General features: G+C 35.6%; 1 protein-coding gene across 2 annotated transcripts in view; it reads left to right on the top strand.

The window, feature by feature from the left end:
* Nucleotides 1-15,263, top strand: part of LOC150085100 (protein dispatched homolog 1-like) — a 135,897-nt gene that overhangs the window by 57,487 nt on the left and 63,147 nt on the right. The window lies entirely within an intron of this gene.

Raw genomic sequence — 15,263 nt, 5'->3', positions numbered from 1 at the left:
GTGCCTTTTTTGGTTGTTAAATTTCATTTGAAGTTAAATCTCTAGAAGTGATAAATTGTTTTACTTCTACTTTAGAACTTGAGCTAATTCATTCTTGTAGATTTAATTAATCAAACTGAGTTAAACTTCTTTCTGTTCTACTTTAACCTTCCATCACTCATTCCCTCAATTTAACAAAAATGCTTTTGTGGCTTCTGTGAGAAACCCATTTTTGTTTTAATTATAAATAATTAATTTAGTTTTCTACAGAGTTGAAAATGGTGATCGACATCATGATTTATAAACTGATTTGCTAAACTTAATTAAAAAATATAAAATGAAATTAAATGAGAGAAACCAATTATAATTATATTAATTATTTTTTATCCTATTTTTTGTAATTTAAGTTTACTTCTCCCCATGGATTGAAACACATATGCTTGCATGGCGTTTGGCAAATGCAATATGAATGACTGTATTTTTTTTTCAGCTGTTTGCATTTAGCCAGAGACACCCAATATCTATGGCAAGATTAGACATTTATTTCTAACTCTCATGGATGCCACGTGGGAATGGGAAATGCCTAGAAGAAAAAAGATGCTTCTGCTCTTTTAGTCTGTTAAATGCCAAACAAAAAAAAAAAAAAAAGTGTCTTATAATTCATAAGACATTAACAGTATATTGACATAGTACAGTACAATACTGCAGTATCTCATTTTAAACTATTTCTTGGCTTCTCTCCACCCCCACCCAAAAAATGATTGGTATATAAAATTGATCTAGCATCTGCTGATGGTTGTATTTTGAAATGAAAACAGAAAATATTGTATAACCAGTTGCAGAATATTGGAGGGAAAAGATTAGCATTAGTAGTGGCATATGATGCAAGAAAGCAAACTTATACAGCATCATCCAAAAAAAAAAAAAACACACTTCTCATTCACTCCAAAGGTTTGTCCAGTTCTTCCTTGAATTTATTTAAGCTATCAACTTCTACAACAACAGATGGACATTTGTTCCAGCAGCCAACCATCCACTGGCTAATGACAAACTTCCGCACATTTATTCTATAACTGTCTTTCTTCAATTTGAATTTATGCCCACTCGGGTGCACAATCTAAACAAGAGGAAGAATCCCATTAGCATTGAGCCTGCTGAATCCATTCAATGCCTTAAACACCTCAATTAGATCACCTCGCAGGTGTCTAGTCTCCAGATGCATGGGAGGATTTGATTTCATTTACAAATTTCAAAAAATAACAAAAATTTTAAAAAAAAGTAGCATCTGGTGGATGCCATCCTCATAGTGGAAAGATAAACACATCAGCAGCTTTTAATTTGTATTTTAAATTTCTTGAATACTATTTTACTTGCTCAATTATCAAAGACTAAGACCAAAGCAGAGAATTTTTTTTTTCATTTATATTTAAGCAGCATTCTTACATGAGAATCCCACTGAATGTAGGTACCAATTTAACTTTTAAAGTTAAAAGAAAAAAAGTTTAACTTTTACTTTAAGAAGGAAAATTTAAAACTGGTACTTACATTCTATTATGAGTTGTTTAATAGTGACTGTTACTAGTTCTGTAAGCTTAGTTGCCCAAATGCTACAGAACTAATTTTTAATAAATCATACTTTTATATGCATTGAATTGGTATTACTATTGGAAAATGATGGAAGGAAGCGTGCTTATACAGTATCAGCCAAAAAATTAAATAATGATAAAATAAAATTAAAAAAAAAAAAAAAAACGCTTCTTGCATCACCTGTCCCTAATAACGTAATTTCTCCTTACATTTATTTAAACTACCCACACAACACTGGATGGAAGCTTGTTCCAACAATCAACTACCAGCTCTATGAAAGCAAATTTCCGCACACCTATCCTGCAACCATTCTTCTTCAATTTAAATTTATGTCCCCTTATGTGGATTTCCTGAGCAAGTGTAAGGATGGCATAAACATTCTTTCAACCATTCTTCCTCAATTTAAATTTATGTCCCCTTATGTGTGTTATCTGAGCAAAGGTAACATCAGCATAGCTTACCCAATGCATTCAAAGCCTTGAACACCTCCATCAGATCTTGCTGGTGCCTAGTTTCCAGATGGCTGCAGTGTGCCAAATTGAATCTTTGGTTAGAGTATGCTTTCGTCTCCCTCACTAATCTTGTTGCTCTCCTCTGCACCTGTTCCAACAGATCGACATCCTTCCTAAAATAAGGCTTCCAGCCAGTATACATTACTCAAGGTGTGGCCTTACCATTGCATTATACAGCAACTTCCTTATCCCTGCTGTCAAAATTGCTGTAATAACATTAACAAAACCCCATGAGCTGCCCTAGCAGTCTGTCTGCTCAGCTCAGATAACTTCATGTCTGACTACTGCATAATTATCCCTAGGTATTTTTCATTCTCCACTACCTTGAGTGTATCACTGTTGAGAATGTTGGCAGTTGACTTTATATAGTAGTTTCTGGAGTCTAGCTTCTTTTTTTAATTTTGCTTAAATCTACATGAATGAACAGCATTGAATTAACAGCCTATGATCTTGCACATGTATATTTGCAAGTAAAAGGCTGTATTCATCCCAGCAGGTATTGCAGATGAATTGAACAAGTAGTACTTTACATTGGTATTTACAAATGAAAAACTATTCGTAGTCTGGAGAAACTGTGTAGTTGAAGCTGGGAAGCATGAAATTATTAAGTTTGAAATTTCTGAAGATTATTTATTAGAAAAATGTTTGAGCTTAAAGGCAGGTAATTCACCTGGAGTTAATGGCAGGTACCCAGTAATTTTGAACTATTAAGGTTAATTATGAGGAAATCATTGGAATAAGAAAGATTTCTTAGTTTGGAGAAGCTCTCATGATTTTCCCTACCTAGAGTTTGCCTTTAGCGAGTGGGTAGTTGATTGCTAGAACAGACTTCCACCTGTTGTTGTGGAAGTTGATAGCTTAAATAAATTTAAGACTGGACTATGTAAACATTTGGAGTGACCAGATGGATGAAATGGGAAGGGTTTTTTTTGACTGATGCTATATAAGCTTGCTTTCTTTCATCATATGCCTCTGCTAATGCTAAGAGTGTAGTATAAGATCTTGTAGATAGAAATGGAAATCTAAAGGAAACAGCATAGTTCTGTAAAGGAAAAATCATGTTTAACCAACCTGGTTAGCATGGCCAGTTTTAAGATTGTTGTGGCCCCTAAGCTATAACTTTTAAGAGGCTCCCTTCCTCTACTGAGTAAATTTTAGTTTAATAGCATTTCACAGTCATCAAATGGCACATATAAAATGCTATGTACATAGTAATACTAACAATTTTTATTAATTGTTAAAAAAAATAGATATTTTAGACATTGATAATAATATCAATTAAATTTATATAATGAAACAAAAGACATTTTCATTCATTTTTGTTTAAAAAAAAAAAAAAAGGTGTGCATTGTAAAAGCAACCAAAAGTATATTGCGATAAATTATTTTTTATGACAAGTAAAAGCTGAAATGCAAAAAGTCTATAATAACAATAATTTTCATATTTTTGTATGGTGATGTTCATTATTTCTAAATTATTTATTTTTTATTATTTTTTCTATACTGAAGCTGAGGCCCCTTGTAATTTGAGGCTCTAAGCTGTAGCTTATCTAAGTTGTGTGTAAATCTGGCCCTGCTGGTTTGATAGAGGCACACTTGAGCTGGATGTATTTTTACTTTTTAATAAATTCATTATTTATTAAATCTAATATATTAGTAAAATAACATTTAGATTTAATAAATTAGATGTAAATTATATTTAGTAGTGGTTTAGTCAAATTATACGTAATGATAGTAATCGGCTAAACAAACAATTAACCTTGGAGGAAAATAATAAAAATACCAATAATGTCAATGTCTTCCAGCTCCTCAAGGCTATTAGAAACTATACATCTATTTTGTGTGTGTGGGGGGGGGGGAGTCATATCTTTTGTGGAACCTTTGTTGATGCAGTGCTTTCTCTAAAGGAGAGATTCCTTTGATTGGAGAAATGCCAATGTAGCTCCAGTACAAAAAAAGGGAAATGGGAAAATCATGAAGGCAATGGTAAAGGGTGCATTACAGGATCATTTAAATAGAAATTAATTCTGATATATACTCAGCATAGTTTTGTAAAGGGAAAATCATATTTAACCAACAAGATTAGCTATTTTGACAGAGGCACTGCACAGCTGGACATTGTGTACTTGGATTTCAGCAACGCATTTGATTCAAAACTGCATGAATGGTTACTGTATACAGTGGAATGTGTTGGAATGACAGGGAAAATCCCTAGATGGATCACTCGCTTCAGGACAGGAGGCATAGGGTTGTAGGAAGTGAGGTTCCCCAAGTATTGATACTGGGACTGATGGTGTTTTTAATTTTCCTAAATGACATCGATGAAGGGTTACATAGCTTAATGTCAGGATGGTAGAATATTTAATGAATATGCCAATCATTGCTTCTTCAGGACAACTTAGGCTTCATGATTGATCAGAAAAGCACTATGTTGTAATGTAACAAAATGCAAGGTTCCTCTTGGGGAATAGCAACTGTAAAATAATGCACACTCTTGGGGTGAATTGAAAAAAGAAAGAGTAGAGGAGGGGGTAAAGTTCTCCAAGCCGTATAGATAGGTGCCAAGGAAGATCCATAGCATCCTATTGATGAGTTATTAAACATTTGCTTGTAGAGATATTGAGATCACGATCCCATTGTATAATGCAATTGTTAGTAGTAGTAGTAGCATGTGATGCAAGAAAGCAAGTTATGAGTTTATGCAGCATCAGCCAAAAAAAAAAAAAAAAAAAATCACACCATTCCCTCCAAATGCCTGTCCAGTTCCTCCTTAAATTTATTCAACCTATCAACTTCCACAACGACAGATGGAAGTTTGTTCCAGCAATTAACCACCTGCTGGCTAAAGGCAAATTTCCACACATCTATTCTACCTCTGTCTTTTCTTAATTTGAATTTATGCCCCCTTAGGTTCGTAATCTGAACAAGTGGAAGGATCCCATCAGAATTCAGCGTGCTCAACACATTTAAGGCTGCACTTGGAATCTTGTGTTCAAATATTGAGACTGCACCTAAAAAAAGATGTTGATCTTCTTGAATCCAAAGATGGGCAGTGCTTTTGGTGAGATTGGAAAAATGGTACCCAAATGAGAAAAGACTTTGGATGTGTTGGAACATGGTAGCTGGGCACATTATAGGAGACCTAATTGAGATGTATCAGGTTCTGAAAGATTTGAATGAATGAATGAAAGTAAAGTGAATGAAATCTTCACTGTTATGACTCCAGAACTAAGGCTAAATCCAAAAATCCATAAATCCAAAATACAGGGAGAGTTTTAAATTGGATTTCAGAAAGTTTTTTTTTAAGCCAGTGAGTTGTAAATTACCCAAATGACTTGCCTCTGTGGGTGGTTGAGAATGAGAGCTTGAGGAAAATAAAATAAACTACTAGTTAGTTTATTCCATTTTATTATTTATTTTTTTATTAATTATTATTTATTTATTTTTGCAGGTCTAAAAAATAGGGATTTATTAAAACAAAGTACATTAGAACAACAAAAAGCTAAAAAGTATACCATAATAGCCAACATCCTCAGACATTATAGTGATATAATTTATCTGGAATGTAGTGTTTCTAAACCTCTGGATACATAACAGCATAAGTTGAAATTGAAAATAGTATACCACTATAATTAAAATTTTATATTATACAGGGCGATTCAGGAGTTATAGTAAATATTTTGGGAGGTTATAGTATTGATTATTCTGAGTAAAAAAGTTCATATAAAAGTGTCCAGTTCTCAATGGATACGGAGGTACAGCTGTTTGAAACTGGTGCGTACAAAGCCATTATGAGAGGTATTAAAGAACTATAAATGACTTATTGTTTGTATTTCGTGACTTTTTGAATGATACAAAACACAAATAATTGACAAATTTTTTACAGTTCAAAAATACTATTGGCAACATCAATGCACTTTGCAACTCTTGTGGTAATATAACACGTTTTTTTTGAGGTCGTCTTGGTGTTCCTTTGTGAGGGGAAGCAGTATCCAAAATGTGAGTGAGCAATTCATCTCTTGTATTCACCTTTTCTTTGTATATTGTGCTTTTCATCCATCCCCACAAACAAAAATCTAATGGAGTGAGGTCTGGAGACTTTGGTGGCCAATGAACGGGACCACCGCGGTCGATCCATTATTCAGGGAAAGTTCGATTTAGATATTGTATCACCAAGTGGGTATAATGTGCAGGAGCTCTATCATGCTGAAAGCACATACCAATCCTTGTAGCCAAGGGAACATTTTCCAATAGTAATGGAAGTTCGTTTTGCAGAAATTCAAGGTAAATGAGCCCTGTAAGGCAATTTTGTAACACAAACAGGCCCAATCAACTGATTGTTGATGATACTGCACCACACGTAACAGAGAAGCGCTGTTGAAAATTTGTTTCTACAGCGGCATGTGGATTTTCATCTGACCACCTATGAGAGTTACGGGTGTTGTTGATACCATCATGGGTGAAAGTAGCTTCATCGCTGAACAGTATTAATGGAATTGATCAGCTATTAGCATTTACCCACCGACAAAATTCCAATCGCTGGGCGTTGTCTCCTGGTTGAAGGTGTTCCACCTGCTGTATGTGAAATGGATACAAGCCGTGCTCACATAATGTTTGGCATACCCTTGTCTGTGAAACACCAATATGCTTAGGAATTCTTCGTGTGCCAATAGTAGGACTACATTCTACCGACTGAAGAATGTATTCTATTTCATCCACATTTTGTTCATTTGCACATTCTGAATGTGCAAATGAACAAATTATGACACAGTTTGGTGTAAACACTAGTAAATGCTCTTGAATCCGGTATTCTGCAGTTAGGAAACCATTGATGGCATTCTCTACAAGCAGCAGTAGCACTTCCACCACAAAAACCATAGACAAACACCATATCGGCATATTCAGCATGTGTGAAAATGTGCAGCATTTTTAACACCATATAGCGTCAGGTTATAACTGCTGCTTCGTCACATCTGATTCAGATAGCTGTGGATGCCAGTTTAAAACAACTGTATCTCCATATCCGTTGAGAATTGGACACACATGAACTTTTTTTACTCAGTATTAATTGATACTATAACCTCATAAAATATTTACTATTCCTCCTGAATGACCCTGTATAAGAGAGATTAATAGTATCCTTATGGTGTTGGAAGTGCAGGAAAAGGGAGAGAGAACCAGTAATAGTAAAATATGGTGTGGATAAAGGTATATCAAACTATGCTAAAAGTTGTTTAAAAGTGGCAAAAAAAAAAACTGATAAAGAAAGATATCTACTTAGGCATGCTGGGGGATGTAAGATCCAGTCTCTTAATAGAGGATTTTGGCACTGATGTAATGTTAGTAAGAAATGTGTTGTCAGTAGTTAATAATTAACTATATAACTATTAGTTATTAATTAAATTACTACTTCAATGCCAAGGCCCTCTATTAAGCCATTGTTTACTTGGGTCCTATGCACCCAGCATGCTCAAGTACAAATCAGACAATCCCTCGGAGATTGTTTACTCCAAGGTTTTGCTGATGCACACACACACAAAGAAAATAGTCTACTAATCCCTGGCATGGTGCCGTGAAGGGTATTGTATGGTCGTGGTACCTGCGTGTACCGATGTACTGTACAATAAAGATCTTATTTATATAATTTAAAAAGTTAATCAACTTCCTACCAACAATGCTAAATTTAGGTAGTCTGGGATCTTGGTACACAAAAATACATAAAATATATATTGTTGCTGAGTGGACTGTAATCTGCCTTTAATTTCTTAAAGAATTACAGATTATTTTTGGATGTTTTGTGGTACTTCCTGTACCACTTCTTCAAAGTACCACAAAATGTCTGAGAATAACATGTAATTCTTTAAGAAATTAAAGGTAGATTACACTCCATGTAGGTTTAATTACTCATTATTTCACCAATTTCTGGTTCTTGATATACCTGTGCGTCATACCAACAAAAGAATATTTAAGAGCAATAATAACAGTAAATGAAATCCAATTAAAAAGCTAAAAACTTTACACCTTATAGTAATTGCATTGGTCTGCCCCTCAAGGGACTTTGGAGCTGTGGAACAACTGTGCTACTGCACTCCAGGAGATCTAACCTTACCCACCAACCTCAACAAGATAAGCAGCATAGCAGTTTTATTCCAATTCAGAGGCAGTCCCAGTATTTGTCTAAAGGGAGGTGTTACAGCAGTTTGGTGGGGAGAGCACTAAAGCAGTGTTCTGGAGAATGATTAAGCTTTAATCATCATGTTGTAGTAAAAAAAAATCCATATCATTTTGATCATGGGGAGCTAGTTCCTTAGGCACTACCTGGGACTGTCCCTGTTCCAGTTTACATAAAGCTTGAAGAGTGGTGGCAGATGATGCAAGAAAGCAAACTTATAAAGCATTGGCCAGAAGAAAAAATTTCCCACGTATCAAGTGTTTAGCTAAAATAGATAAATTTTAGCTACCTCCCCCCCCCCATGCGCACCCTGTATGCACAAAAGACGTTTTCTGAAAAAACAACTCTGACAAAAATTAGAACCATTTAAAAATTGAACAGCTAGAACTGAAGTCATGAACGATGGAATGTTTCATGCTACTTACTCTACCAAATAAACATTAGTTACATTAGCGTCATACTTCAGTGTGAAATATTTAGTATGAACAATGTAATGTTTTATGCACACACCCGCTACTTACTCTACTGAATACTTTGCACCCGTATACACTCAGTTTGGTCAGGTGCAGCTGACATCTGGGTTACCAGACGTGGTATGCCAATCTGGTGCTCACCTTTGTAGACTTCCCTTGTTCTGCAAGCTGGCCTTCAGTGTCTCCCAGACCAGGGGTGATTCTTACCACCTCTTCTTTCTGCTGGAGGATGCCTTCTTTCCTCATCCTCTCCCTTTTGCCTACTTTGACTCTGCCATTTGTGCTATCTTCCTCACTCACCTCTTTTTATTATTATTTTTTTATTTTATCTCCATCCAGAAAGCATCATACTCTGCTGGAGATCATCCAGAGTATGATGGGCAACCTGGCTCACCTCCTAGTGGTGGTGGTGGGCAACATAAGGTCCCACTAAGGCAGGGGTCGGCAACCTGCGGCTCTTTGAACATGTAACTACGGCTCTTTAACTTTTAGCCAACATGAAGCTCAATTTAAAATGGAGTTAGAGGACTTATGAATCAAGGATATGTGGAGTGCAAGACTAAAATGCCTTTAAACTGAAATTGAGGATTTGAAAAGGTAAAAGGCTGCCCTTGCAATTCAACGTGTCGAGTAGCTTACCAGACACATATATAAATTTGGAAATATTTGTGGGCAAATATTTTTGAACATGAACTATATTAAAAATAAACCAAGAAACCATCTGAACAATGCAAGTCTCTCAGCATGTTTAAAGATGAAAATTTACAGCATATTTGCCTGAAGTTGAGAGACTTGCTCAAGAATTTCAGCAGCAAAAGTCACATTAATTTGTACCTAATTGGATGTTTGTTACATTTTTTCAATATTAATAAATTTTTTTTTGTCCTCACCTTTTTCCCATTATTATATGGGGTCAGCATTTTTATTGTTTTGGCATGCAATTTTTATGGCCAGATGCTCTTCCTGACACCAACCCTCACCCTTTATCCGGGCTGGGAATATGCGGTGGTCATTCCCTCACCTGCCGCATCCCTCATATTTGGTGGGTATGGGCTCGAACCCTGGTCTTTTCAGTATTAATAAATAATATTTCAAAATATTTAGATCGTATATATAGCTTAGCTTAATTTTCAGCACTCACCTCATAGTAATCCACTTAGCTGGTGGAGAGTTTTACCACATACATAGTGGTTATAGGATTTTAATAACTTACAGGGATTATGGGTATAAAACTAAGTTATGGGCTATAAAAAAATTTTTAAGAAAGGAAAGTGCACCTTCCATTCTATGGTTGCCTAATTAAATTAAAGCTTCATTTAATTTAATTTAATTAGGCAACCATAGAATGGAAGGTGCACTTTCCTTTCTTAAAAATTTTTTTATAATCCATAACTTAGTTTTAAACCCATAATCCCTGTAAGTTATTAAAATCCTATAACCACTATGTATGTATGTGGTAAAACTCTCCACCAGCTAAGCGGATTACTATGAGGTGAGTGCTGAAAATTAAGCTAAGCTATATATACGATCTAGTTATTACATTACAGCACATAAGGACTCCTTAAAAAATCAAGAGTATTTCAAAATATATATTTTTAATAAAACACCTTCCCAGTCTATTCCATTTCTTAAATTCCCCTTCCCCCTCCTCCCAGCTTGAGCTGAGGTGCAGCTCTTTGGGTTCGCTTTTTTTAAAAATTAGATCAAAAGCGGCTCTTCACTCAAAAAAGGTTGCCGACCCCTGCACTAGGGGTTCTGCAGCCAAGCAGCTGAGACACAACAACTGAACAAAACACAATACTACAAAAACTAGACACTGCACTTTTTTTTCCTGGCTTTTGCAGTAGTTCTGCATTTCATCACAGAATACATGCGGCACAGCATAAGCATTAGTAAAGGCACATGATGCGAGAAAGCAAGCTTATATAACATCAGCCAAAAAAAAAAAAAAAAAAACCCTTCTCATTTCATCCATCCACTCGCTCCAGATGTTTGTCTAGTTCTGCCTTGAATCTATTTAAGCTATCAACTTCTACAACAACAGATGGAAGTTTGTTCCACCAATTAACCACCCGCTAGCTAAAGGCAAACTTCCTCACATACATCCTACAATTGTTTTTCCTCAATTTGAATTTATGCCCTCTCAGGTGATTGATTATTCTGAGCAAGAGGAAGAATCCCATCAGCATTGAGCATGCTCAAGGCTTTATACACCTCAATCAGATCACCTCGCAGGTGCCTAGTCTCCAGACACTGTAATTTGCAAAACTTAAGCCTTTCTTCATAAGAGCAACCCTTTGTTACATTCAATAATCTTGTTGCCCTTTTTTGTATTTGTTCTAGCAGATCTACATTCTTCTTAAAATGAGGCCTCCAACCTGTATACAGTACTCAAGGTGTGGCCTGACCATTGCCTTATACAAGGGGATAATCACCTCCTTATCCCTGCTAGAAAAATTCGTGTATATCATTGACAAGACACCATGAGCTACTCTTGCAGACCATCTGCACTGCTCAGAAAACTTCATATCTGCCTGCACAACTACCCCCAGGTCCTTTTTCACTCTCTACCACTGTCAGTACCACACAGTTGATACGTTACTCTGGGGTTACTGCTTCCCATATGCAGTACTTTACATTTGTCAATGTTAAACTTCAGTTGCCACCCTCTCAGCCCATCTGCTCAACTTTTCTATATTCTGTTGCAGCAGCATACTGTCATTAACAACCTGCTGACCTTTGTATCATCTGCAAACTTGGACATTAAGCCTGATATACCATCATCAGTATCATTAATAAATACAGAAAACAACAATGGACCCAACACTGAAGCTGGGGGAAACTCCACTAATAACATTAATCCATGAAGAGCAGTGTCCATTGATTACCACTCTCTGTCTTCTCCCACTCAACCATCCCTTTATCCATAGCAACAATTTGCCTCCAATGCCACACTGCTCCAATTTGTGCAGCAGTCTTCCATGTGCAACAGTATCAAAGACTTTTCTAAGATCCAAATATATGATATCAAAATTATTCTTTGCATCCAGTTGCTTTGTGACCACATCATAGTATCCAAGATAATCACCTATTTGTCAAAATTTTTCTATATCATTGACAGAGCCCCATGAGTTGTTCTAGCAGCCTGTTTGCACAGCTCTGAAAATTTCATATCAGAATGTAGAATTATCCCTAGAACCTTTTCATAGTCCACTACCTTGAACTTGGTGCTCCTCAAATGGTATATCATTCAGGGATAACTGTGACCCACTGAATTTCCTTATTTATCAATGTTAAACCTCAGCTGCCAATTTTCAGTTCATCTGCCTAGTGTACTTAGTTCTTCATGAAGTATCGTATTCTGTATCATATTTCTTACGTTAACCACTTTGCCCAGAAAATCTTTAGAAAATAACGTCATACTTGAAATACCTACATCAATATCATTAATACACCCCAGAGGCTCACAGCTGGTGAGTATGGGCTTGGCACACCCAGGGTCCTCAGCTGGATATCATCATTTTTCTCTTTCTTGGTGATTCCTCTCTCTTTCTCAGGGTAACTTGGGAATTTGTTTGGCTGGTGCTGTATAAGCCTCAGGCTTCTTTGCACCATACAGCTAATAATAATAATAATATATGCCATTTTTTTACATTTCTGGCACATTAGATTTTTATTTCTTAAAATAACTGGATTTTTTTTTCTGTGATTATATATAACCCCTGGCTTGTACCCATGGAGGGAGTTGTATACAGAAATGTGCCTTGTGTATATAATATAATAAAGAGTTCTATATTTACCAGTTAATTACTAATTGATTAACTGAAAATATATAAATAATTGTTTTTACTTCTACCTCCCAAAATATCATTTGCTCCATGTTTTTTTAATGCTTTATAATCAGCAGTATGTGAAATGCAACACATATCAGGCTCTGATTTAATAAATTAAGCACTCTTAGTATACTGTCAATGCTTTTGTGATGCAGTGTTATTTATTTCCTAGATTTTAATAACTATTGAAATGTAACACGTATTTAATATTTCTGCTGTGATTAATGTAATAAGCAAATAGTAAGAATTCCTTAGTTTGCATTTAGTAAACTGATACAAAAAACAAGCAAAAAAGCAACATCTTTTTTGCTTGGATTGGGAGACAGGAACATTTTGTTACTATATATCCACCATATTGCTCATTCATTCCTGCAATGTGGATAATATCCTGTGCTTCAGCTCCAATATATGGATAGGGTATGTAATATGTATGGGAGGAAAAAATTATAGTTGCTGGATTTCTATTGGACCAGTTTTAATGAAATTTAGATTGCATTGATAGGTCTTTCTACTTTGATAGGTATTTACTACCCCTTTATGTTACTTAAGCTTGTTCCATTAACATTAGCCTCCGATTTTTTGGAACAATGAAATCTTTGGCACATCTTGTCAGTATTGGCTTTTGCAATCACAAAAAGACCTGCTGAGATAGATGCAATCATTACCTTGGCCCACATCAGATAAATGCATATCTCTATATTATTTGTGTCCCCTCACCCAAGTAATAGTTTCTCTCTGAACCTTAAGATGTATTCCTTCTTTACAAAATATGTTCTCTCTATCTACAAGTTCAGGACACAAAAAAAAAAAAAGAACGCTCAAAGCTTTGCAACGTTTTTCAGGTCTTGACTTTATATGCAAGGCTTTCAGCATATAATCTCTCTTACCGCAGTTAGACAGAATTGTAGACACATGTATTCTGACCTCACTTGCAGCACTTTTTCACATGGTCCTATAATTAAACAAAAAATTGTCAGTTCATATGTACTTGATATAGTCCCCACATGAAAAATCAAGTTCTCTAAGAAGTGCAGATATGCTGTTATAACAGCTACCTGTCATGGGGCACTTTCAATGACATACAGCAATATTGACAGCAGGGATAAAGAGAAGATCATTCAGTTGTATAAGGTCATAGTTAGGCTACATCTTCAATACCACATACAGGTTTAGAAACATTTTTTTAGGATGAACATTGCCTCTTTCAAAATAGTGTAGAGAAGAAAGAAGATTAGTTAGTATTAGTAATGGCAAATGATGCAAGAAAGCAAGCTTATATGGCATCAGCCAAGAAAAAACTATGTGGCCTTTTCATCCCCTCGAGCAGTTTGTCTAGTTCCTTAAATCTATTCGAACTACTGACATTGATGGTAGTTTGAATAAATGACTACAACAACAACAGATGGAAATTTGTTCTAACAAGAGGCTAATTTCCAGTCATCTGTTCTGCAAGCATTCTTTCTTAATTTGAATTTATGCCCTTTATGAGTGTAGTCTGAGCAAGAGAAAGAATGCCATCAACACTGAGCTTACTGAAGCCATTCAAAGCCTTAAACACGCCAATCAGATCACCTTATCTGGAGATAAGGTGATCTGCAGAAATGAAGCCTTTCTTGGTAAGATCATCCTTTCATTCCCCTCACCCATCTCAGTGCCCTTCTCAGCACCTGCTACAGAAGTTCTACATCCCTCCAAAATTGAGGCTTAAAGTCGTGTATGAAGTACCCAAGGTGCTGCCTGACCATTTTCTTATACAATTGGAGACTCGCCTCCTTTTCTCTGTTAGCAGAATTCCTGTATACCATTGACAAAACCCCATGAGTTGTCCCAGCAGCCTCTCTGAACTACTCAGAGAACTTCATATCTGATTGCACAATTACACCCAGATCTTTTTCATTTTCCACCACCTTGAGTATAATACCACACAGTCAATCTGGGACTACTATTACTCATATGTAGTACTGTGCATTTGTCAATATTAAACTTTGATTGCCATTTCTCAGCCCATCTGCCTAATTTATCTAGATCTTGTTGCTGGATCTTACCTTGATTACTGTAATTAACCACTCTGCCCAGCTTTGTATCATTTGCAAACTTAGACATTAATCCTGATATGCTTTGATTAATATCATTAATAAATGTAGAAAACAACAGTGGGTCCAGCATTGAACCCTGCAGGACTCAACTAATTAGTCCATGAAGAGTAGTATCCATTGATAACCACTCTTTCTTTTGCAGTTGGGAGAAGGCTTCTATAAATTGAGCACCCGGAAACTAGGTACACTACAAGGAGACCCCATTAAAGCTTTTAATGGGTTGGGTAAGCCAAAGCTGATGGCATCCTTGCTCTTATTCAGATGGACACACAACACACACAAGGGGACATAAATTTAAATTGAATGCAAATTATCAGTTTGTAGCTAGTTGTCATTTAATACAGGTCTAATTAGTTGGTTAGATATAAAATATTTTTATCTTAAGCAATATGAGGAGCACTTTTAATATTGACAGTATTCTGCAACATGAAAATATCTGGAAATACGTTAATATAGATGTAATTACTTTTTTATTTATGTTTGGTTATGAAATATCACTTTGACATCCTACAGCAATGGTAATCTTCTGTTTTGTTATTTTTAAGTTTTGTCAAATTTTTTGTTGTTTTATTGTTCTACATACAAACCAGTACTTGCACATGTTGAAAAAGA

This window comes from Mastigoproctus giganteus, chromosome 6 (genome assembly GCF_048544385.1).
Source record: "Mastigoproctus giganteus isolate SK-2022 chromosome 6, ASM4854438v1, whole genome shotgun sequence".
NCBI lineage: Eukaryota > Metazoa > Arthropoda > Arachnida > Uropygi > Thelyphonidae > Mastigoproctus > Mastigoproctus giganteus.
Note: the sequence above shows the minus strand (reverse complement) of the source record. Positions and strands in the feature narration are given on the sequence as shown.